Consider the following 24,690-nt stretch of genomic DNA (forward strand, 5'->3'; position numbering starts at 1 on the left):
GAGTGCATTGATAGAGGAAGAGATGTAAATGAGATTGATCCGGAGAATGCAATATCTCCTAAGCCCAATGAACTCCCCATTTCTGATCTTATCCATTCTCTTTAATTTCTGTCATTTACATTTATGAGCAATTCCCCCATTCCCATTTAAGATTCTGCAATTTACTTTCTGCCATTTACTTTCCCGCCATTTAATTTTCTGCAATTCTCAACTCAATTTCTGATTAGCTCAACTAGAACATTCCTCTAATTAAAGTTGCTTGATCAATCAATCCTTGTGGAATTCGACCTCACTCTATTGTGAGTTTTTATTTGACGACAAATTTGGTACACTTGTCGAAGGAAATTTGTTATGGGACAAGTTTTCCGTGCATCAACAACCACAAGCGGTCTACATGATGTTCAACGTAGTCATTGGACGACAGCCGGAGTATATTCTCTTGGGTCTCTGATCCGCGATTTGCATCGTCTCTCCTGACAACAAAGCATCCAAATCTGAGATTAGTACCTTCGTGGTATAGGCTAGAACCAATTGGCAGCCATTCCTGAGATCCGGAAAGTCCAAACCTTGTCTGTGGTATTCCGAGTAGGATCTGGGAAGGGATGACTGTGACGAGCTTCAAACTTATGAATGTTGGGCGCAGTGACAGTGTGTAAAAGGATAAGGATCCTATTCCGACGCTAGTGAGAACCGACAGATGATTAGCTGTGCGGTAGCTGTACTTGGTATTTTTCATCCGAGACGAGAAATCTGACAGTTGATTAGTCGTGCAGAAACCGTACCTGGTATTTTTCATCCGAGAGGATCATACAGCTTGCCATGGAAGGGAGCACGCATATTTGAAAGAAGACAATAGGAAAGCAGAAGTTCAGAAGCAACAAAGCATCTCCAAACGCTTATCTGAAATTCCCACCAATGAATCACATAAGTATCTTATTTTATTTTATGTTTTATTTATCTTTTAATTATCAAAACCTCATAACCATTTGAATCCGCCTGACTAAGATTTACAAGATGACCATAGCTTGCTTCAAGCCGACAATCTCCGTGGGATCGACCCTTATTCACGTAAGGTATTACTTGGATGACCCAGTGCACTTGTTGGTTAGTTGTGCGGAGTTGTGAAAAGTGTGAATCATAATTTCGTGCACCAAGCACCGCCCACTAGAAGGCAGTTAGCCAAAGATAATGATCTTACCCACAAAAGATAAGATAAGACAACAAATTTATCTCAAAGAAAGATCATCAAGCACTACTATAAATACACTAGAGCACCCAGGTATAACTCATATTCCAATTCTACAAAAGACATGCCTATAGCCCGTACTGACTTAAGCATCGGAGTCTCTTGCAGGTACAACCACCCACCGGTGATCAAGGGCCAACAGCATCTCAAATTCCAACAAGTCAGGCGCGACAGGCTTAGATAGGCTAGAAGATCTCGTCCGAGATCGACCTCAGCATTTCAGTTAACCCTCGGAACAGTTAGTAAAAAGGGCAAGAAAATAAATGACAAGAAAAATAAAGCAAACAACTAAAGAAAACAAGTAATAGAGACATTCATGGCAAGGATTGAGAATATAGACTTTCTATCCTAGTCATTAATCATAATACAATGATTAACAAGAATTTATCCTATTTAGTTAACTCCAACAATGGAAGAAGGTACAATGTTATCTTCACAATTTAGAGAAAGTCAAATAGGACTAGTTAATCTCAATCCAAAAGTCCTAATCAACTGACTAATTGAATTAGCAAGAGATTAGAGTCAATGGAAATAATATTAACTAAAAACTCTAGATCACCAATATAAGTTGGGTATTAATGACTCAAGATTGCCTAATTTCGCTTTCAAAGCCAAGAATGCTCAAAAATCTACTCTAACATCCAACCAAGCATTTTGTCAAACACTTGGAAGGCATAAAAGGAAAGCATGGTAAAATTGCAAGAAAGAATAAATCTACAACTACTAATTGCAAGAAAATAACAATAACAACTCAAATCAACAATAAAAGAACATAAAACATCAATTGCATTAAAAGGAAATCCAAATCCAACAATAGTGCATGAACATAAAAATGACATAAAAGGAAAATTAACAAGAGAACTAAGAGAGCAAAGATGTAATAACAAGAAATTAAAAGGAAAACAAGATGAAAACAAGAATTAAAATCAAGATCTAAGGTGCAATTAACCTAAGAACCCTAATTCTAGAGAGAAGAGAGATCTCTCTCTAGAAAACTAACCTACATGATGCCAACCTACAACTAATTGCTCTCCCTTTGTCCAAGCTTGAATTCTACATGAAATAGCCTCAGGAATGAGTTGGATTTGGGCCTGGGAAGCTCAGAAATTGTCCCCAGCTTTTTCACTTTAATGAGGTCACGTGCTGGCTGTGACGCGTACGCATGGGTGACGCGTACGCGTCGTCTGGCTTTTTCTTGTCACGCGTGCGCGTCACCTGGACGACCTGCTCTTCACGCGTGCGCATCTGTCACGCGTGCGCGTTGCTCTAAGCACTCGAAATCCTTGTTTTTCCATGGATTCTCCATTTTGCATGCTTTTCTCCTCACTTCTTTCATCCAATACTTGCCTTATGAATCTGAAATCACTCAACAAACACATCAAGGCATCGAATGGAATTAAAGTGAATTAAAATTAGCAATTTTAACTCCTAAAAAGCATGTTTTCACACTTAAGTACAAAATTAGGAAGAATTACAAAACCATGCTATTTCATTGAATAAATGTGAGAAAAATTGATAAAATCCCCTCAAATTAAGCACAAGATAAACCACAAAATTGGGGTTTATCAAACCTCCCCACACTTAAACCAAGCATGTCCTCATGCTAAACTCAAGAATGAAACAAAGGGTATCAACATTTATTCAATGCAAACTACCTAAATGCAACTATCTAAATGGATGCAACCACTTGGTCAAAATAAATCAATTTCCAAGAAGGCATATATGCACATGAGGGCTAAAGGTATTAACAACCAAGTCAAACCCACAATCGAATTGAGTTGTTAAAACGATTTTACAAACTTGCAAGAAAAGATATGATCATGGGTGAACACATGTAATTGAGCAATCGAACCCTCACTGGATGTGTATCCGCTCTAGTCACTCAAGTGTATAGGGTTGATTCACTCAATTCTCCCCTAATCATGCTTTTCAAGATTTGTTTTTCATCTAACAATCAAGAATTATTCAATGCATTCATACAAATATCATGAGGACTTTCCCATAGGTTGTAATGGGGCTAGGGTCAAGGTAGATTGTATTTGGTTAAGTAGACTAGAATTTGGATCTTTGACTAACTTAAACTTCCCACCTAACCTATGACAACCTATACAATTTAAATGCTAACCTAACTACCCATTCTTCACTTTTTTGCACACTCATGTATTCTTTTCACCATATGCATTGATTATTATTGAACTTCACTTTGGGGCACTTTGTCCCCTTTTTATTGCTTCTCTTTTTCTTTTCTTTTTCTATTTTTTTCATATATATATATATATATATATTATTGTTTTTCTCTTTCTCTTTTGATGAACTATATACAAAGATACCAATGCACATGGTTTAAACATGATTAATACATGAGTATGTACCCAATTTCCAAAATTTTTTACAAAAATACAAAAATACACTTTTATCTCACCCAATGTTCCCAATTTTTCCCAAACTTGAATGATAAGCACTCTCACTAGCCTAAGCTAATCAAAGATCCAAATTAAGGACATTTATTGTTTTTCGCTTTAAGGCTTGTAATGTGCTAAAATTAAGAACAAATGGATTTAGCATAGGCTCAAAGTTGGCTAACAATGGAAGATAAAAGGTAGGCTATTTGGGTAAGTGAGCTATTGAAATAACGGCCTCAATCATATAAATGATGTAACACCCTAATATTCAAATCCTTATGCTCGAGTCATAAGTCAATGATATTACGGTGGTACGACTCTTAGGTGGATTTTTAGTACATAAATATAACTGTAATTGAAAGGAGTATTAATCGAGAAGCCTGAAAAGAGTAAAAAAATGAAATCATGCAGTAGTATCACTCACGCATCGACAACTAAAAGATAAAGCGTGAAGTCGAAAGCGATATACAGATAAAGGTATGAAGGAGAATAAGAGAAAGACAATATATAGATATATATAACGTAAGTAAATAGCCACTAGTCGCGACCCGCGAAGTTTAGGTCCGCTAGGGTATAGTATAAGAGTAGTTGAAAACAGAATCTCCTAATCTCTCCCAAAAGAAACATAAGAGCCTCTATAGGCAAGTCCAGAAGAGTTCAATACATAATAAAGCTTTTCAAATAAAAGTGGAGAGATTCTAAGCAAAATATAAAGTAGAGAACATAAAGATCTTTGCCATCTCTCAGATGAACCACAGCTCACTTCTGAGCACCTGGACCTGTATCTGAAAAACAAGAGATATATACGAAATGAGAAACCCCGACCCATGGGTTCCCAGTATGGTAAAAGTTCCAAATAAATACAATGCATTGTAATAAAAACTCACTAAGCATCCTAGAATTCCTTTCACCAAATATTCATCCTATGTTCTCGCTAATCCATAAATAGGCAGCTGTTATAAGAGAATGCTAAATCTAAATCATATCTTTCATGCTTCTCAACTCTCTCTAACTCTCCAACGAATCAAAGTCAGAGTCATAAACGAAACCATCACCAGTTATCCTGTCTCAGCAAGTCTATATCAATACATCATATCCTCACCTGGAGCAAGTGAACTCACTTTACTGCGTCTATCCAAGGAACTCAAATTACCTCATTCAATAGTCATCATCATTATTCAATTACATCATCAACTCATCACATCAAGAACAGCCCTCAGCGTCCACCGACACCAGCATGAGGGACCTCTCAGTTGTACAAACACAAGCAATACAGACAAATAATACACAATTAAAGTACAAGTAGAACAAGTAGCACATAATCAAGTAATATAGCTATAGCAATCCAAAACAAATAGGCAAACCCAAACAATTCAAACATATGCAAATAATGTATGCCTGCCCTATGGCTGATGAGTCTCATCTGTCGGTTATAAAGGCAACCCAACAAGTCCTGGTAGCTAACCATTGACTGTCCCTCTGTCGTGCATCCCTAACTCGAGTTATTCTCAATCATAAACATGATCATAATCATAATCATACAACACCCCACTGGTGTTTATCCATATAACACCCACACTAGTGTTTATCCACGAGCGCGAGCTCATCCGGAACTTTCACAATGTCCAGCCACACTTACAACATAGGGTCAGCAGAGTATCGAGTCTCAACCTGGAGCACGTGGTGGCTAGTCACTGCTTTCATCCAGGGAAACTCGTATCTCAGATAATTATTTCACATAACACTCCATAATCATTCATCATGACCATATCGTCATTTATACATCACATGATTGCACATTTTATACATCACTCATCATAACTCGGGGCAAGTGGGGCGAAACCACAACCCTTGCGTCCACCCGGGGAGCCTCTATACTAACCAACCTGGAGCAAGTAGGGCGCAACCACAACCCTTGCATCTACCGAGGAGGTACGTGCTCATATGCCCAGGAGGAACTGACGAACGGATTTCTGCTAATTTAGAATTTCACAAATATATCCTCATTGTAAGTATAGTTTCTAAACCAACAAAAAATCCTTTCGTACAAAAATTTGGTTGTCACAAGTAACGAAACCCAATAAAAGGAATTACAGGGAAGTATGATTTATTATTGGTTATGGAAAAAGGTATATTTTTGGGTTTTTGATATAAGAAACAAGTAATTTAAATGGCAAGAAAAATAAATTAATAATTAGAAAAACACTTGGCAAGATATAAGAACTGGAAATCCCATCCTAGTTATCCTTATCAAGTGTGATGAGAATTGTTTATTGCTCCCACTTAGTTAACCCTTACTAAATAAAGGAAAGTCAAGTGGACTAATTAATTTAATTCCTCAAGTCCTAGTCAACTCCTATGAAAAGACTAGCTTTAGAGGAATCCAAACCAATCAGCAATTCCCAAATTTCAATCAACAGCTGAGTTTGACAACTCAAGTGTCACCAATTACTCAATCAAAGCCAAAAGGGGAAAAATCTACTCGAATAAAAATACCTTTTCATCAATTAAATCTAAGAATATCATAAATCTGAAATACCTCGAATTGTACTGAATCAAATTAAACATAGGAATCCATAAGCCAATTTGGCAACATAAATAATTAACAAGTAAAAGCATTATAATAAATAAAAGTAGAAGAGAAATATAAATAAAAGGAACATTGAACCTGGAATTGGAGAAGAAGTAAACCAAACCTTTAAGAGAAATCCTAATCCTAAATCCTAAGAGAGAGGAGAGAGCCTCTCTCTCTAGAAACTACATCTAAAACCTAAAATTGTGAATATGAATGTTGTGTTTTTGAATGAATGGATTCCCCCACTTTATAGACTCTAACCTGTGTTTTCTGGGCCAAAAACTGGGTCAAAAACAGCCCAAAAATTGCCCCAGTATGTAGAGGTCGCTGCAAAGTCACGCGTATGCGTCGTCTACGTGTACGCGTGGATTGCATTTTTTTCAGGTCACGCATCCGCGTGATTCAAGTGTGCACATTGCCTATCCTCGGGGCCGCTATGGCAAATGATATATCGTTGTGAAGCCCCGGATGTTAGCTTCCCAACTCAATTGAAACCACCTCATTTGAACCTCTGTAGCTCAAGTTATTGTCGATTTAGTACCCGGAGGTCAGGCTGGACAACTTTAGCAGTTCCTTCAGTTTCTTGTATTCCTTCTAGTTTTGCATGCTTCCTTTCCATCCTCTAAGCCATTCCTGCCCTATAAACTCTGAAATCACTTAACACACATATCAAGGCATCGAATGGTAATAAGAGAGGATTAAAATTAGCAATTTAAAGGCCCAGGAAACATGTTTTCAATCATAGCACAAGTTTAAGAAGGAAAATGTAAAACTATGCAATTAGTATGAATCAGTGTGCAGAGACTTGATAAAAACTACTCAATTGAGCACAAGATAAACCATAAAATAGTGGTTTATCAACCTCCCCACACTTAAACATTAGCATGTCCACATGCTAAGCTCAAGAGAAGCTATAAAGAATGAAGAGGAATGCTAGAATGTATGAAATGCAACCTATCTATATGAATGCAACTACATGCTAAGATGTTTCTACATACTTGGTTAAAAGTAAACAAATCTTTTAAGAACAAATATGAACTGGATTTCACTAATTCAAATCACAAAATAAAGTACAAATAGACTTGCAAGAAGAAGATAGCTCATGAAAGCAGGGAACATAGAATCGAGCGTCGAATCCTCACCGAAAGTGTATACACTCTAATCGCTCAGGTGTTTAAGGTTCGATTCTCTCAATTCTCTACTAATCTTGCTTTCTAAGGCTTGCTCTTCTTCTATCAATCAACAAAAGTTTAATGCACAAATACACAAATTAAGAGGTCTTTTAACGGTTGTAATGGGGTTAGGGTCAAGGTAGGATTGTATTTGGCCAAGTGGACTAAAATCTGAATCCTTAATTAACTTAAACTTTCCACCTAACTTAGGACAATCCATGTAGTTACAAACTATCCATTAACCATTTTTTCCACATATTCATGCATCCTGATTCGAGTACAGTACATATGCATTGCTATCACCATTTACTTTGAGGCATTTTGTCCTCTTTTATTATTTGCTCTTTTTCTTTTCTTTTTCTCTTTTTTTTTTCTTTTTTATTTTTTTGTTTTGTTTTTTTTATTTTTTTATTTTTTTTTTCAAATTTTCTCAATGCATATGATTAAATTATTGAATGCATGAACATGTCCTAAAAATTTCTTTCATATTTTCATAGAGATATACAACACCCAATTCTTAAACCAAACGTTTCCAAACCCACTTTTTCCTACACTTAAATCATAAGCACTCTCACTAGTCTAAGCTAATCAAGGATTCAAATTAAGGACATTATTGTTTTCTGCTTAGAGTTAATGATGTGCTAAAGTAAATAATAAAAAGGGTAAAATAGGCTCAAATTGGTTTGCAAAGGAGAATGAAAGGGTAAGGCCATATGGGTATGTAAGCTCAGTGAAATAAGGCCTCAATCATATAAGTGCATGCATACATCAAACCATGGAAATATAACATTAAGCAAGACAAAGATCACGATTTTAGAGAGAACAACACACACCAAAAATAAAATATTGGTTGATAAGATGCAACCAATCAAGTAGGCTCAAAATCTCACAGGTTTTGTTTGTTCGAGCTCTAAACCATGTTCCAGTATAATATTCCTTCAAACAAGTTTATAAAAATTTTAATCAAATTAGTGAAATGTTATAAAAAATTTCTTGAAAAAGAAAATATTACTTTAACCAAGTGGTGGTAAAATATGCACAAAAATCAAACAAATATGCAAATGCAACAATGAACTAACAAAGAAAATTTAAACATTGGTGTTGAGAAGGAAATAACTAACCCATGGAGATCGGTATCGACCTCCCCACACTTAAAGATTGCACCGTCCTCGGTGCATGCTGAGATGTGCAGGTGGACGGCCTGCTACAACTGATGCTTTTCTCCAAAGAATGTGCAGATTGACTTGTCGGTCGCCCCATATAGAAGTTCTTCCTTTCTCTTCTTCGGTGGCCATCCTGAAAGAAGAAGAAAAAGAAGAAAAGTGACCCAAAAATAAAGATAGGAAACAATTTAAAATATGGTTGGTTTAATTCCAAATAATAAGGGTCTCAATTACATGGTAGCTACAACATGCAAGTAAGAAAATAGTGGAAGCACATGGCAAATCAAGAGTGCAAAAATTTGCAACAATGGGGAAAAGTGTGTGGGTAATGGAAGAAAATATAAATTCATGTCAATGCAAAAGGGATACAGGTAACATAAAAGATTGGCAGTGACAGATAAATAATATCATCCAACAGTGTAAAACAAGTCACTAAGCACCAAAATAATACTAGAAAAGATACAACAGTTGAAAAAGAAAATTTAACACCAATGGAAAAATAATAAATTTAGAAAAGAGAAATAAAACATGCATAAGATTAAAATGCAATGAATGAAAGTATGCAAATAAGTTAAGTAAAACTAGAATGAAAGAGAATAAAGATGAGAAGTTAAAAAGATGAAGAAAAAGAAAGTAAGAAAGGAGAAAGAAAGAAAGAGAAAAGAGAGAAGAAAGGATAAGGAAATTAAAAACGGGACGCGACGCACGCGCAGGGCACGCTTGCGTGTGAGAACTGTATTCGCCATGTGACGCGTACGCGTCACCCATGCGTACGCGTGGGTGGTCTTGGAAGCAAAAGGACGCGCACGCGTCAGGGACGCGTTCGCGTGGAATGATTTTTGTGCCTTTAGCACAGTTCCATCGTAAGGGCAGCACAACTCTCTGTTCAGGTGCTCTTTACGCCGATTTTCATCCCCACGCGTACGCATCGTCGACGCTTACGTGTGGGTTGAACTTTTTGCAGGGGACGCGTACGCGTGAGGTACGCGTACGCGTGGGGTGGCTTGTGCTTCACGCACCCCTCCCGCGCGTCTCTCGCGTAACTCTCTGTCTAGTTGCGCAGACACATATGACGCGTGCGCGTCGTTGACGCTTGCGCGTCGATCCCCCTTTTTTTTATGCAAAATGCAGAATGTAGCATACAGATGCTAATGCAAACATTATGGATGACACTAATAAATTAAAATAAAATAAGCTAGGAATAAAAGGAATGATTATACCATAGTGGGTTGTCTCCCACCTAGCACTTTTAGTTAAAATCCTTAAGTTGGACATATGGTGAGCTCCGTGTCATGGTGGCTTGTGCTTGAACTCATCCAGGAATCTCCACCAATGTTTGTAATTTCAATAGCCTCCGGGATCCCATACTAGTTGCATAGAGCCTTCAAGTAAATTAAAGTAAGTGACAAGGCCCCAAGAGTGTTGATTGCTAGAATGAATTCCGGGTTCCCAAACTTTGCTTTTGCACCCGTCTTCTTGTTGACCATCTTTGTTCCAACTGGGTGGTAAGCAATCCGAATTCTCACTGAGACATCCAATAGCTTCCGAGACCCATTCAATTGAGAATTGTACGAACTTTTGTACTTCAACTTGGAGAGCGCAACCATATTGAACCTTGCATGACAATTCCTACCACTAACCATCTCCCTCTTACTCTTATAGCCACAAAGAGCTCTAAGTTGCCCATCCGTCTCAAGCAAAGCATATTCAAGTGAGCTAATTAAGCTTAGAGATGAAATATTTACCCACTTGAATGAAGGGATGGATGGTGATGGCTTTGGGGGAGAGTTCTCCAACAACCTTGGCAAGGTGATCTCCAGCTCCATTCCCTTGGGCTCTTCCTTGACAACTTCCACCTCTTTGCAAGCTTCTTCAATATCAACCTCTTCCTCTTCGTAGCTTTCTTCCAATTTGATTTCTTCTTCATTGTTCACCAAGGGCATGGGAGGTTGTGCTTCTTCTTCTTTAATCTCCATGTCAAGTCCATTGGGAAAGGATTCAAATGTAGATAAGAATTCATCAATGATTGAATCCATCTCTTGATCATCCCCTTCAAAGTCTTCAACCATGATGTTCCTTGGAGGTTGTACACCCTCCTCAACATCAAATTCAAACTCCTTAGAAGGGGGCTCTATGACTGGGCTTTCCCATGGACGTTCCGCATCTCCTAAGTCTTCGACCACTTCTTCCTCTTCAATAATTCCGGCTTCCTCCACTTGTTCCAGTACAAAGTCATGCTCCTTACTGTCCACCGGAGTTTCTAGTGTCTCCTTCATGCTACATTCTTCATTAGACTCTCCACATGAAGCCATGGGGTTTCCTTGAGTGTCCGAACGTCTGGAAGGTAATTGATTTATTGCTTGCTCCAGTTGATGAAGGGTTGCATGAAATTGATCTACTGTTTCCTTGAGGCGAGCCTGTGATTCTTGGGTTGATGGATATGGACATGGTGCATATGGAAGTGGTGGTTCTTGGGAGTAATTGGATTGGAATTGGGGTGGATAAGGGTTAAGGTCATATGGAGGTGAATGATTGTAGATGGCTTGTGAGTATGGTGGTTCAAAGCTATGTTGAGGAGGTGGTTCATTGGCATATGATGGAGCTTGCTGGTAACTACAAGGAGGTCCACCATATCTATCATCTTGGTACGCACCTCAGAATGGCTCTTGACCATAGTAAATTGGTGGAGGTTGGTTGTCACGAAGGGGTCCACCATAACTATTGTCTTGGCATGCATTGTAGAATGGTCGTTGTCCATGGTCTCTTGGACGGTGTTGTTGCCGAAAGGGTTGATTAGATCCTCGTAGCTCCTTCCATCTGTGATTGTTTCGACCTTGATGCATGTTCCTGTTATAGCTTCCATTCCTTTCAACAACATTAGAACCAAACACAAAGTGACGGGAGTGAGAACTCATAGTAGCTAATGAAAATTAAAAACAAAAATAGAAACAAATAAAGAAGCAAAATAAAATATTTACAATAACCAATAATAAGGCACACATTTGCAATTCCCCGGTAACGGCGCCATTTTGACGAATGGATTTCTGCTAATTTAGAATTTCACAAATATATCCTCGTTGTAAGTATAGTTTTTAAACCACCAAAAAATCCTTTCATACAAAAATTTGGTTGTCACAAGTAACAAAACCCAATAAAATTATACCCGAAGTATTTAAACCTCGGGTCGTATCTCAAGGAATTGCAGGGAAGTATGATTTATTATTGGTTATGGAAAAAGGTATATTTTTGGGTTTTTGAAATAAGGAACAAGGAATTTAAATGGCAAGAAAAATAAATAAATAATTAGAAAAACTCTTGGCAAGATATAAGAACTGGAAATCCCATCCTAGTTATCCTTATCAAGTGTGATGAGAATTGTTTATTGCTCCCACTTAGTTAACCCTTACTAAATAAAGGAAAGTCAAGTGGACTAATTAATTTAATTCCTCAAGTCCTAGTCAACTCCTATGAAAAGACTAGCTTTAGAGGAATCCAAACCAATCAGCAATTCCCAATTTTCAATCAACAGCTGAGTTTGACAACTCAAGTGTCACCAATTACTCAATCAAAGCCAAAAGGGAAAAAATCTACTCGAATAAAAATGCCTTTTCATCAATTAAAGCTAAGAATATCATAAATCTGAAATACCTCGAATTGTACTGAATCAAATTAAACATAGGAATCCATAAGCCAATTTGGCAACATAAATAATTAACAAGTAAAAGCATTATAATAAATAAAAGTAGAAGAGAAATATAAATAAAAGGAACATTGAACCTGGAATTGGAGAAGAAGTAAACCAAACCTTTAAGAGAAATCCTTATCCTAAATCCTAAGAGAGAGGAGAGAGCCTCTCTCTCTACAAACTACATCTAAAACCTAAAATTGTGAATATGAATGTTGTATTTTTGAATGAATGGATTCCCCCACTTTATAGCCTCTAATATGTATTTTCTGGGCCAAAAACTGGATCAGAAACAGCCCAGAAATCACCCCCAGTGATTTCTGGTACGTATAGGTTGCTACAAAGTCACGCGTACGCGTGGATTGCATTTTTTTCAGGTCACGCATCCGCGTGATTCATGCGTGCGCATTGCCTATCCTCGGGTCAGATATGACAATTATATATCTTTGTGAAGCCCTAAATGTTAGCTTTCCAAAGCAACTGGAACCACCTTATTTGGACCTCTGTAGCTCAAGTTATGGTTGATTTAGTACCAGGAGGTCAGGCTGGACAGCTTTAGCAGTTCCTTCAGTTTCTTGTATTCCTTCCACTTTTGCATGCTTCCTTTCCATCCTCTAAGCCATTCCTTCCCTATAAACTCTGAAATCACTTAACACACATATCAAGGCATCGAATGGTAATAAGAGGGGATTAAAATTATCAATTTAAAGGCCCAGAAAACATGTTTTCAATCATAGCACAAAATTAAGAAGGAAAATGTAAAACCATGCAATTAGTATGAATAAGTGTGCAGAGACTTGATAAAAACTACTCAATTGAGCACAGGATAAACGATAAAATAGTGGTTTATCAGGAACCAAGGAGGGGATCCTAACCTCCCACTATTTCGCTGGAGGCGATTTTACAATACCAGAAGGAACAAGGAAGGGGATCCTCAGCATCCTTCATCTCTCCGGGGTCGCACTTCCGAGAAAGAGAGCTCAAGATAAAACAATCATTCAAAGCCATATTTTCATTTTTAGTCATAAATCAATGTTTATCATAGCCAACCGACTCATGACAAAACCCATAAGTCCATAACCAGCCAATAATCATTATTAAATATAGCCCTTTGGCTCACGACATACACCACACTTCCATCATCACCCTCAGCAACTCATGCAGTCATCATTAATTCTCCCCTTACTTTGCCCACAAGATACCACATCTCCTAGCCTCTTCCCATTGCTAGGCATACTATAAGTATTGAGAGCATAAAAAATGAGGATGGAGACTTAGAAGTTTGAAATTTGGCTTGAAAACTCAAAATCAGCTTTGGGGTGAAAATGGGCGTGCGCGTCGCCCATGCGCACGCGTGGAAAGCAGGAAAGTTATAGTGACACGTACGCATCGCTCATGCGCACACGTTGATGGGAGAAAAGTAAAGTGACGCCTGCGCGTCAGCCACGCGTGCGCGTGGGTGTGGTTTGTGCCCCACGCACAAAACCAGCACAATACCTACACAACTCTCGGGAACTTTGGCTTGTACTTAAATCAGTACATCGCGAGTACGCATCGGCCAGGCGCACGCGTGGGGTGTGAAAATTTGAAAGTGAGGCGTGCGCGTATGATCTGCCAAAAATTTTACTAAGTTAAAAAGTTGCAGAATTTCATTTTTAAACCTCAAACTTCCACCACGCATAACTTCTTCTACAAAATTCCTTTTTCAACCATTTCTGAACCGTTGGAAAGATCTTTGAATAAACTTTCATAAAAATCTATTTTTGAAGAATTCCAAACTCCGTGGACCGAGTTACAGACCGCCAAAGTTGGTCAAAATCAGTTTTTACCCAAACATAGAAATCACCAATTTTTCCAATGTTCACAAGCCAAATTCATTTCCACTCATCCAAATGGCCACAACCCAATCACATTCACATAATTACACTCAACTAAAACCACACCTACCTCATCTACACAATTTCACCCAAAACTATCAAATTCCACACCTCAAGTCCTCAAACCTTATTATTCAATAATCACACTAATTATTCACACATTCAACATCTAAAATCCATCCAATCTCTTATATCATCACACAATACACACATCAACTTACCTTCTTTACCTCTTTCCGGCCTCCGGCCCAAAATTCACGGCCTCCGGCCCAAATTCATAATTTAAATGCATATTCCACAAATCAATATTCATTATTCAATTCATCAAATTCTCAACACACCAAACATACAAATTCACACAATTCTCAGCTCAATCATCAATTCTCATTACATAACAACTATACATATTAGTACCAACCATTTACACAATCTAAACTTAATCCTAGAGGCATCTAGCCTAGGAATTTTCATCACACCACACGGTACTTAAATGAAACTTAAACTATATCTCTTGTAGCCAAAATAATTGAACTTCTTCTTGAGAGTCTCCACCAATTCTTAGCTTCAAGCCTCACCAAAGCTCCTCAACCAATATCAATCTTCCAATTGTGTACCAAAATCACCCAATACTCTAACATAATCAATTTTCACACTTATAATCAACCTAGGGTTCATGAAATTGATAAATCACAAGGGTTAGAGAGTTTCTTACCTTAACCCATAAAATTGGTTGATGGAACTCACCAATGGCTCATACTAGAGCACTCCTAAATAACCAAAATCACAAGATTACTCAACATCCATAGCCAAACTCGAATTTGATGGGAAAAACGAAAACTAGCAAAGAATAGTGGATTACTCACCATAAAAATTTGATAGAATTGTAGAGGATGAGAAGAGCGACGCGTGAATGTAAACGGCTCGTCAATCGGAGTTCCAGATCAAAAGTTATGGTAATTTGAAGTTTGATGGAGATAGGATTTTCTCTCTTCTTCCTCCCTTCTCTAAAGCTGCGCCCCTCTCTCATTTCCTAGGTTAAATGAGCTGAAATACTCATAAATAATGTTTATATAAGTTAGGTCTTTGGCCCACTTGGGCCCGGTTTACTTATTTTAGTCCGTTGGCCCAATTTTGGGCCAAAACCTTTAAGCTTAGAGTTTTAAATCGCATTTTAAATATTTCTATCTTCCCTAATTATAACTCCTAATTTCTTGGCCTTATTCACTTATAATTAATTTTCTCAACTGCAGTACCAGACAGATCTCAGCCGGTACTACCGGTCAAAATTCCAGTGCGCATTTTTACGCATAAAACTATGTTTTCCGACTCAGAAAAATCCACTGAGTTCAAATATCATATTTAAATTATCAAATTCCGATTGATAGACTTTCTAACCATATTCACTCCTATTTAATTTATTATTTAATTAATTACGATTTGACCAGGTTTTACATTCTACCCCCCTAACAGAAATTTTCGCCCTCAAAAATTCCATTCGTCACCACGAGTACGTGAGCGTAGTCTGCCTTCATATCCAACTCATAGTAGTCCCAAGGTCTTTTAACTCAGTGCGCTTCCATTGCCGTGCTCTGATTTCTCTATCTCCGAGGGTCTCGATCATTCGTCCAACGTTGACCGATAGCCTCGTTCGTTACTTTTGTCATCTCATCAACACACATCTTATTAAATCTCAAATCATGTCATCAATAATATTACCATCATCATTAGTCATAGTCGTCATCCTACATCACTATAATCAACCAAAAATCATCACCATACCTTAATCATACTCCATCACTATCCTCTCTCTCTGTCAAGCCAATTATCACTAATCGCAGCTCAACTCCGAGCATAATCTCCAGACTTACTTTCTTATTTCCAGACCCTCAAATTTCTATATAAATTTCTGTTTTAAAGTCTTGATTGATTAATCAAAACTCTCTTCATTTTTAGAAGTCAAATGAGTTTGAAATAACAAGTTAACAAAATCCTAAGAATCCGATTTTCTTTAATAATTTATAAAAGCATTCGAAACACATCTCTTTTGTTAAAGTTACTCAAATCAAAAGCATTTTCAAAATTATAACCAATACTCTTTCAAATTCTTGGAAAATTTCGACAGCACCTCCCCTAAAAACTGGAGTTTACCACCCATCACGGGTTTTCTCAAACCAATCTCAGTACAATATCAGCATTTCAATTTAATGGTTTTCAAATTCATCTTTCAAAACCAACCATTATAAATCTCAATCTAAATCCAAGGCCACCATGACCAAATATCATAGTACTCATCTCTCAAACACAACGACTTGCACTCACCCATAATCTAAATCCAATTACGCATCAACGATCATTTCTTTATCCATTTCGGAACCATCAAAGCTCAGAGCCACAATTTATCCCAATTATCTAGAATCATTACCTGCATTAGTTCGCTAATCTTTTAAGTACTTAAAGCATAAAGCATTTCTAATCATAACCTACTATTCCTAATTATTACCATGCTATGCTAACGCTTCAGCAAGCTTCCGCTGCGCCACTATGATTTCTCGTCTAGTACTGGTCATATCACTTATTTTCTCAAGTACTAAACCACAACTTAGAATGACTGACATTCACTAGATTTCATCTCTGATAGCCACAACCAAATACCAACTTAATCGTACTTTTAACACGTTGTTAACGATCTTTCACTTACCTCTTTCCAAACTGTCGGATCTAGCGGTATTCCCCGTTGTCGTAGTCAACACATGACCTTGTTGTTGGCCCTTGGCAGTATTCCAGTTGACCTTCTCAGGACAGTTCCATGACACGTGTCCAGCTCCTTTACAACTATTGCAAAGTCCCAATCCAGCTCGACACGGAGTTTCCGGATGGTAGCTTCCACATCGCCTACAAGTCATTCAATTCTGAGGTTGCTTTCCATTCCTCCTCCCTTGGTAATTGTTGTTGTCGTTCCTTCGGGGATTGTCTCTAAAAATCTCTCGTATAGGGACTTGGTCTCGTCTTCACTCATCCCTCAAACGATGAGCAACCAAAGGTTGAATCTGCTCTATTCTCTTTTCTCGCAGTTCACGTTACTGGGTTTCGAACAATAACTATGTACAGTTCTCAACACTTCCGATCCCTTAGATATAATCCAACTCGCTTCTGCTCTGTCACTCTTATTCTTAACTTTCAAGAGCCTAGCTACTCCGCTAAGTTAACTAAATATCGCTCCGTCTTAGCAACTAATGGTCCTCGACTAATTGTCGACTTGGATTTTACGATTATCAACACTTTTCATGCATTGATGACATGTCATCATGTCATATTTTTCTATACTTTTTCATACAACAAATTGATGATTAGTGCTTAAATATTGATGCACGGAAAACTTGTCTCGCAACAAATTTCCTTCGGCAAGTGTACCGAATTTGTTGTCAAGTAAAAACTCACAATAGAGTGAGGTCGAATCCCACAGGGATTGATTGACCAAGCAACTTTAATTAGAGGAATGTTCTAGTTGAGCAAATCAGAATTTGAGTTGAGATTTGCAGAAAATTTAATGGCGGGAAAGTAAATAACAGAAAAGTAAATGCTAGAAATAAAAAGCTGAATGTAGATGACGGAAAGTAAATTGCAGAATCTTAAATGGGGATGGGGTAATTGCTCATAAAAGTAAATGACAGAAATTAAAGAGAATGGGTAAGATTAGAATTGGGGAGTTCATTGGGCTTAGGAGATGTTGCATTCTCCGGATCAATTTCATTTTCATCTCTTCCTCAATCAATGCACTCATTGATCTCCTTGGCAATCTTAAGTGATTGAATTACAATTTCTTGTAATTCAATCTCTCAAATCTTGATCAATAGCCAATTCCTTGGTCAATTGCTCATGAGAAGAGATGAAGTATGGTCACTGATTATACCACATGCATTTCCCAAATCAAGTGTTGAGAGGATTATAGTCACATATCCATCCAAACCCAATTTGGTCCAGCATGAGAAAGCATTTCTAGCATGATCTCTTCATTCCTCTTTCAAGGCTCAGAAAAGATCCAAGTATGAATAGCTTTTTTTCCAAGATAACTACCCAATTGGATGAAGATTGAAAGCTTTCAAGTAAAATCAAGAGAAAAGATAGAAGAAGAATAATGAAAACTAGTATTGATCCATCAAATTACAATAGAACTCCCTAACCCAATGATAGGGGTTTAGTTGTTCATAGCTCTGGAAAATGAAAACAAAGATGGAGAATACATGATGAAACTAGAAGTGCAGAGAAAGTAAAATACAGAGAGTAGTTCTATGCCAAGAGGCTCCCTATAATTTCCAACTCCCAATTTAATTCAAAGCTACTCCTATATATACTACTCTTCTGTTCTTCTAGTTGGCTCTTCCAGTCTTGGGTATGGGCCTTTGGATCTTGAGTTTGAAGCAGTTCTCTTCTTCATTGGGCTTGGCTTTACTTGCAGAGAGAAAGTGTGAAGTGGGCAAAGACTTTAGCTCAGGATGTTAGTGGTGTTAACGTTCAGTGAAAATATGGGTTCGAGAACGTTAGTGACAATCACCTTTTTCACTAACGTTCCTCACCCAAGTAAGAGCCACGTTATCTTCAACGTTAGTGCCACAAACGTTGCCACTAACGTTGCCTCTTTGTCCTTCAAGTCATTCTTGTGGAAGTCATGTTACTGATTTTATGGTGGTTTCATGTATAGCATAGCAACTTAGGTTCATTCCTGGCTTTCAGACCTTTATCATGTCCTAGAATACTCACTGTGATTGCATCCCATGAGACTTTCATTCATTGATCCTTTTGTTGTTATTTCAGGGCTTATTTTTGTTCTTAAGCTAAGTGCTCTGTAAGGGGGCAACTCTTTAAAATAAGCTTTCAGCCAACACTCCCGAACCAGTTGGTTCAAGGTGCTAGGTGTTGAAGCACCCCTAAGGACTTACTTGCTCAAGTCTCTCCCCCACACATACACACCACAGGCACATAGTTTATTTATTTTCTTTTCTTGAGACCTTAGTGTCTAGCACCTCTTTGGGTTACTAAATGCTCTGTGGTGAAGGTTACCATTGATAGTGGACTTTCAGCTGATAATCCTGAGTTAGTTAACCCAAGTTACCAAGTGATAAGGCACCCCTAAGAGCTTATTCATCCAAGTAGATCCCTAACACAGCAGCACCACAGACACATGCCTCAAGATTAAAACCATTGGTGCCTAGCCTTATTGCTTACTCTTTTTGTTTTATTTTTCAACCTTTATTGTTCTTTCCCTTTTTCTTATTAGGATCTTGTTATTTAGCTTGTCTCATGGGTTGTGTCTCAAGCATAGTATTCCTGATAGATAGTTGTCTTCCCACCTTATGGTTGAACCAACTTAGCTAACTTATGACTATACCATAAATTCATGAACTTACTCCATAGTATGAACTCCTCTCTGGTCTTTTGAAATACACATTCTCTTTTTCATTTGATTCTAAAGGACAAGCATACAAGTAAGCAAAGCAAGGATGCAGTGACATGAAGACTAGAAAACATAGACCTCTTCAACAAAAAAACTTAAAAGACAGAATTTAAAAAGGTTCAAACTATTATGGAAGCAGGTTCTATTTCATACAAGATCTTCCTTATTCAAAGCATAGAAAAAGATGGACCAAAGAAGGAACTTCACCACCTTTTACTCATGTGGATGCCCATGCTCTCCTCCTTGCTTGTCCTCCTTGTGTCCCTCTTGAGTGCTTGTACTCCCATTCCCTTTGCTTTTTCCAATCAACTTCTTCCAGAAACCACCATCTTCCATCTTCTTCTTTAGTGTTTCCTTTTGCTGTTTCACCTTCCTTTCTTCAATGTTGCTTGGCAACATTTTCCAATGCATTCCTTCTTGAGACAAGTGTGTAGTCCCTCTTCATGAAGTGGCCGAGCCTTTCTCATTCAATTGTCCAATCAATCTCCTTCAATGCTCCTCTCCTTTTCCCTATAAAATATGAAAAATTAATGTCCTAAAAAGTATTTAAACTTTACGGCTAAAATAATAAAAAGAAGAAAAGATTTTGTTTATTCATGAACTCCAACTAACTAACTAACTGTGTATCCTTATATGCACATTGGTGGCACCATGGGGTGACACCAAACTTAGTTTGGAGCACTGTGATGAAAAGTTCTGTTCAAAGCTCCAAGACTAGCATGTTCTCAGTTGCATTCATGCTTTCTTGGCCCGCTTTGAACACCAAACTTGTTCTTCACTATATACTGCAATATAAGGATTTCACCAAGTGTTTGTCAAGTTTGAGTTGGAATTCATGAATATTGACTTATTCACTAGTAAAAGCTCATAAAACATGGGTTGCCTCCCATGAAGCGCTTCTTTAGCGTCACTAGCTTGACGTTTCTCCTTCATCAGGGAGGTTGATAATGCTTCAAGTCCTCCCCTCTTGCCTTGGACTTATATCCATTGGTTGTATCAATGATCTCTACATGTTCCAAGGAGAGAACTTTGTTGATAGTGAAGACCTTAGGTAACTGAGATGGTACAGTGGGGAGATTAGGGGGGATATCTGGGAAGTAAGCTGAGATTACTTTATCTCCTGGAGAGAAGTCTTCCGTAGGGATCTTCTTGTTCCTCCACCCTCTTGGTACCTTCTTCTTTCTCCCTTTTGATGTTGCCTTGCTCTTGGTGACTTCTTCTTCTAAGGGAATTTTGTTGTTGTCTTCACATGTCTCTGGTGGTTTAGGTTCCTCCAGCTTTTCCTTGAGTTGTGACAACTGCTTATTTCCTTGTTCATCAACCAAGGGCTTTCCCAGATGGGCTGGTTGTGCTTCAGTGCTTGCTTCCTCTGTCAGCATCTCATTATGATCTTTGCTTGGTTCTTTGTTTTCTTGGTCTGCTTCTTGTGAGAGTTTGAAGACATTAAAGCTGAGTCGTTCATCATGGATCCTCAATATTAGCTCCCCTCGCTCCACATCTATGAGTGCTCTGGCTGTAGCTAGGAATGGTCTTCCCAATATGATTGGGTGAGTGTGACTCTCTTCCATGTCCAAGACGACAAAGTCTGTGAGAAGAAAGTATTTCCCAACCTTTAACAACACATTTTCCACCACCCCTATTGCTTGTTTTTGAGTTTTGTCAGCCAGCCTGATGACTACAACTGTGGGCAATATCTCATTGATCTACAGCCTCTTCACCAGGGATAAGGGCATTAAGTTGATGCTTGCTCCCAAATCGCAGAGTGCTCTATCAAACATTGTTTCCCCTATGACACAGGGGACATGAAAACTCCCTGGATCTTTTCTTTTCGTAGGCAACTGTGGTTGAATGAGGGCACTGCACTCCTTGTTCATCACTATAGTTTGGCCTCCCTTGAGTGAGCTTTTCCTGGGAAGCAGCTCCTTTATATGCTTGATGTATGCGGGCATTTGTTGAATAGTCTTGATGAATGGTATGTTGACATGCAGAGATGCAAATAAATCTAAAAACCTTGAGTATATTCTCTTCTCCACAGCACCGTTGAGCAGTTGGGGAAAAGGTGCGTAGAGTCTCAGCAGCTCCTGTTGTGAGATTTTTGGTTCTTGATGATCTTTTTCCTTCTTCCCTTCAGAGGTATCTTCAGGTTGTTCTGATAGCTTGCTTGGCTTGTCCTCAGTCTCCTTATCACTTATAGTGACCATCTTGCAATCTTCCCATCTTACTTTCTTTGTTTCACCTCTCGGATTCTTCTCTGTGTCACTTGGGAATCCATCTGTGGGTTTGGAAATTTGCTCAGAGAGATACCCCACTTGAGATTCCAACCTCTTGATTGTGTCTCCCTGGTTCTTGAAACTGGCTCGCACTTCCTCCTTGAACACCTTGTTGTCTTGAATCTCCTTGCCTATGCCTTCAAGTAGATTCTCAATCCTTGAGAGTCTGTCATCAAATGATTGTAGATCGGGATTAGAGGTGGAAGGATGAGGTAAGTTATTTTGGTTTTGATGTGGATGTGGAGAGGTGTTGTTATTGGGGTGTTGATATGGTCTATATGTGAAATGTTGGTGGCTTGCATTGTTGGGATTTGGGCGTCTTTGATCAAGGCTTTGGTCTTGTTGATTTCTCCACCCAAAGTTTGGGTGATTCCTCCATCCAGGGTTGTAGGTCTTGGAGTATGGATCATGGTTTTGCCTAAGTGAATTCACAATGTAGTTGGCTTGCTCCTGACTACCCTCTATTTCTTCATTCACTCCTTCTTGGTTTGTTGATGAAGTGCAGATTGCTGCTACTTGGTTCCTCTCCATCTTCTTGGTGAGGTCAGACAGCTGCTGGGTAATGAGCTTGTTTTGGGCCAGCAGAGCATCTACATTGTTTAGCTCCATTACTCCTCTTGTGTTCCCTCTTTCGGAAGCATAGAAGTAGTCGTTCTCTGCTACAGTTTCAATGACATCTATGGCCTCCTCAATGGTCTTCTTCTTGTTGAAAGATCCTCCGGATGAATGGTCTATGGCCTTCTTTGACTCATAAGAGAGCCCTTCATAGAAAATGTGCAGCTGCACCCATTCATTGAACATATCTGGTGGGCACCTCCTTGTTAGGTCTTTAAACCTCTCCTATACTTCATATAGAGTCTCACCATCTTGTTGCCTGAAAGTTTGGACCTCAGCTCTCAGCCTATTGATTCATTGAGGGGGGTAAAATCTTGCTAAGAATTTGTTCACCACATCTTCCCAAGTTGTCAAGCTCTCCTTTGGGAAAGACTCCAGCCACTTGGCTGCCTTATCCTTGAGTGAGAATGGAAATAAGAGCAGTCTATAGGCATCAGGATGAACACCATTAGACTTCACTGTGTCACATATTCTCAGGAAGGTGGTTAGATGTTGATTGGGGTCTTCTTGGACACTTCCTCCGAACGAACAGTTGTTCTGAACAAGGGTGATGAGCTGTGCTTTTAGTTCAAAATTGTTGGCATGGATGGTTGGCTTTTGAATGCTACTTCCAAAGTTTCCTGGGTTTGGATTGATGTAAGAGCCTAAAACTCTTCTATCCTCCCCAGCATGATTTGCTCGACCTCTTCCGCCATGGTTGTGAGTCTCTTCTTCGTGATGGTTTTCCATGTTTTCTTCCATGTTTAGTTCAAAGTATTCCTCAAAGTGTTCCTCCTCTTCTTCAGCACCAACTACACATTTTTCTCTTGCCTCCCTTCTTAGTCTAAGGAAGGTTCTCTCAGGTTCATAATCAAAGGAAGTTGAAGCCCCGCTTCTTCTCCCTGTCATACAACCAACAAGTACAAGCAAAGAGAATAGGTGCAGAAAGTATATCTGTCAGAATTACTGTTAGTGTGAGTGATGCAATATATCAAACAGTTAGTGGGTTAGTGAAATGAACGGTAAATAACAAAGAAAAAGTAGGGGGAAGGGAAGAAATTAACTAAAACAGAAAGTAAATGACTCAAACAGAAAATTAAATCAAACAAAAATAAAATGCTCAATCTAGTTATCCTCCAATTTAATCATTGTTGATGCACAATCAATCCCCGGCAACGGCGCCATAAACTTGATGCACGAAAAACTTGTCTCGCAACAAATTTCCTTCGGCAAGTGTACCGAATTTGTCGTCAAGTTAAAACTCACAATAGAGTGAGGTCGAATCCCACAGGGATTGATTGATCAAGCAACTTTAATTAGAGGAATGTTCTAGTTGAGCGAATCAGAATTTGAGTTGAGAATTACAGAAAATTTAATGGCCAGAAAGTAAATAACAGAAAAGTAAATGCTAGAAATAAAAAGCTGAATGTAGATGACGGAAAGTAAATTGCAGAATCTTAAATGGGGATGGGGTAATTGCTCATAAAAGTAAATGACAGAAATTTAAAGAGAATGGGTAAGATCAGAAAAGGGGAGTTCATTGGGCTTAGGAGATGTTGCATTCTCTGGATCAATTTTATTTTCATCTCTTCCTCAATCAATGCACTCATTGATCTCCTTGGCAATCTTAAGTGATTGAATTACAATTTCTTGTAATTCAATCTCTCAAATCTTGATCAATAGCCAATTCCTTGGTCAATTGCTCATGAGAAGAGATGAAGTATGGTCACTGATTATACCACATGCATTTCCCAAATCAAGTGTTGAGAGGATTATAGTCACATATCCATCCAAACCCAATTTGGTCCAGCATGAGAAAGCATTTCTAGCATGATCTCTTCATTCCTCTTTCAAGGTTCAGAAAAGATCCAAGTATGAATAGCTTCTTTTCCAAGATAACTACCCAATTGGATAAAGATCGAAAGCTTTCAAGTAAAATGAAGAGAAAAGATAGAAGAAGAATAATGAAAACTAGTATTGATTCATCAAATTACAACAGAGCTCCCTAACCCAATGAAAGGGGTTTAGGTGTTCATAGCTCTGGAAAATGAAAACAAAGATGGAGAATACATGATGAAACTAGAAGTGCAGAGAAAGTAAAATACAGAGAGTAGTTCTATGCCAAGAGGATCCCTATAATTTCCAACTCCCAATTTAATTCAAAGCTACTCCTATATATACTACTCTTCTGTTCTTCTAGTTGGCTCTTCAAGTCTTGGGTATGGGCCTTTGGATCTTGAGTTTGAAGCAGTTC

The sequence above is a fragment of the Arachis ipaensis genome, chromosome B05 (genome assembly GCF_000816755.2).
Source record: "Arachis ipaensis cultivar K30076 chromosome B05, Araip1.1, whole genome shotgun sequence".
Lineage (NCBI taxonomy): Eukaryota > Viridiplantae > Streptophyta > Magnoliopsida > Fabales > Fabaceae > Arachis > Arachis ipaensis.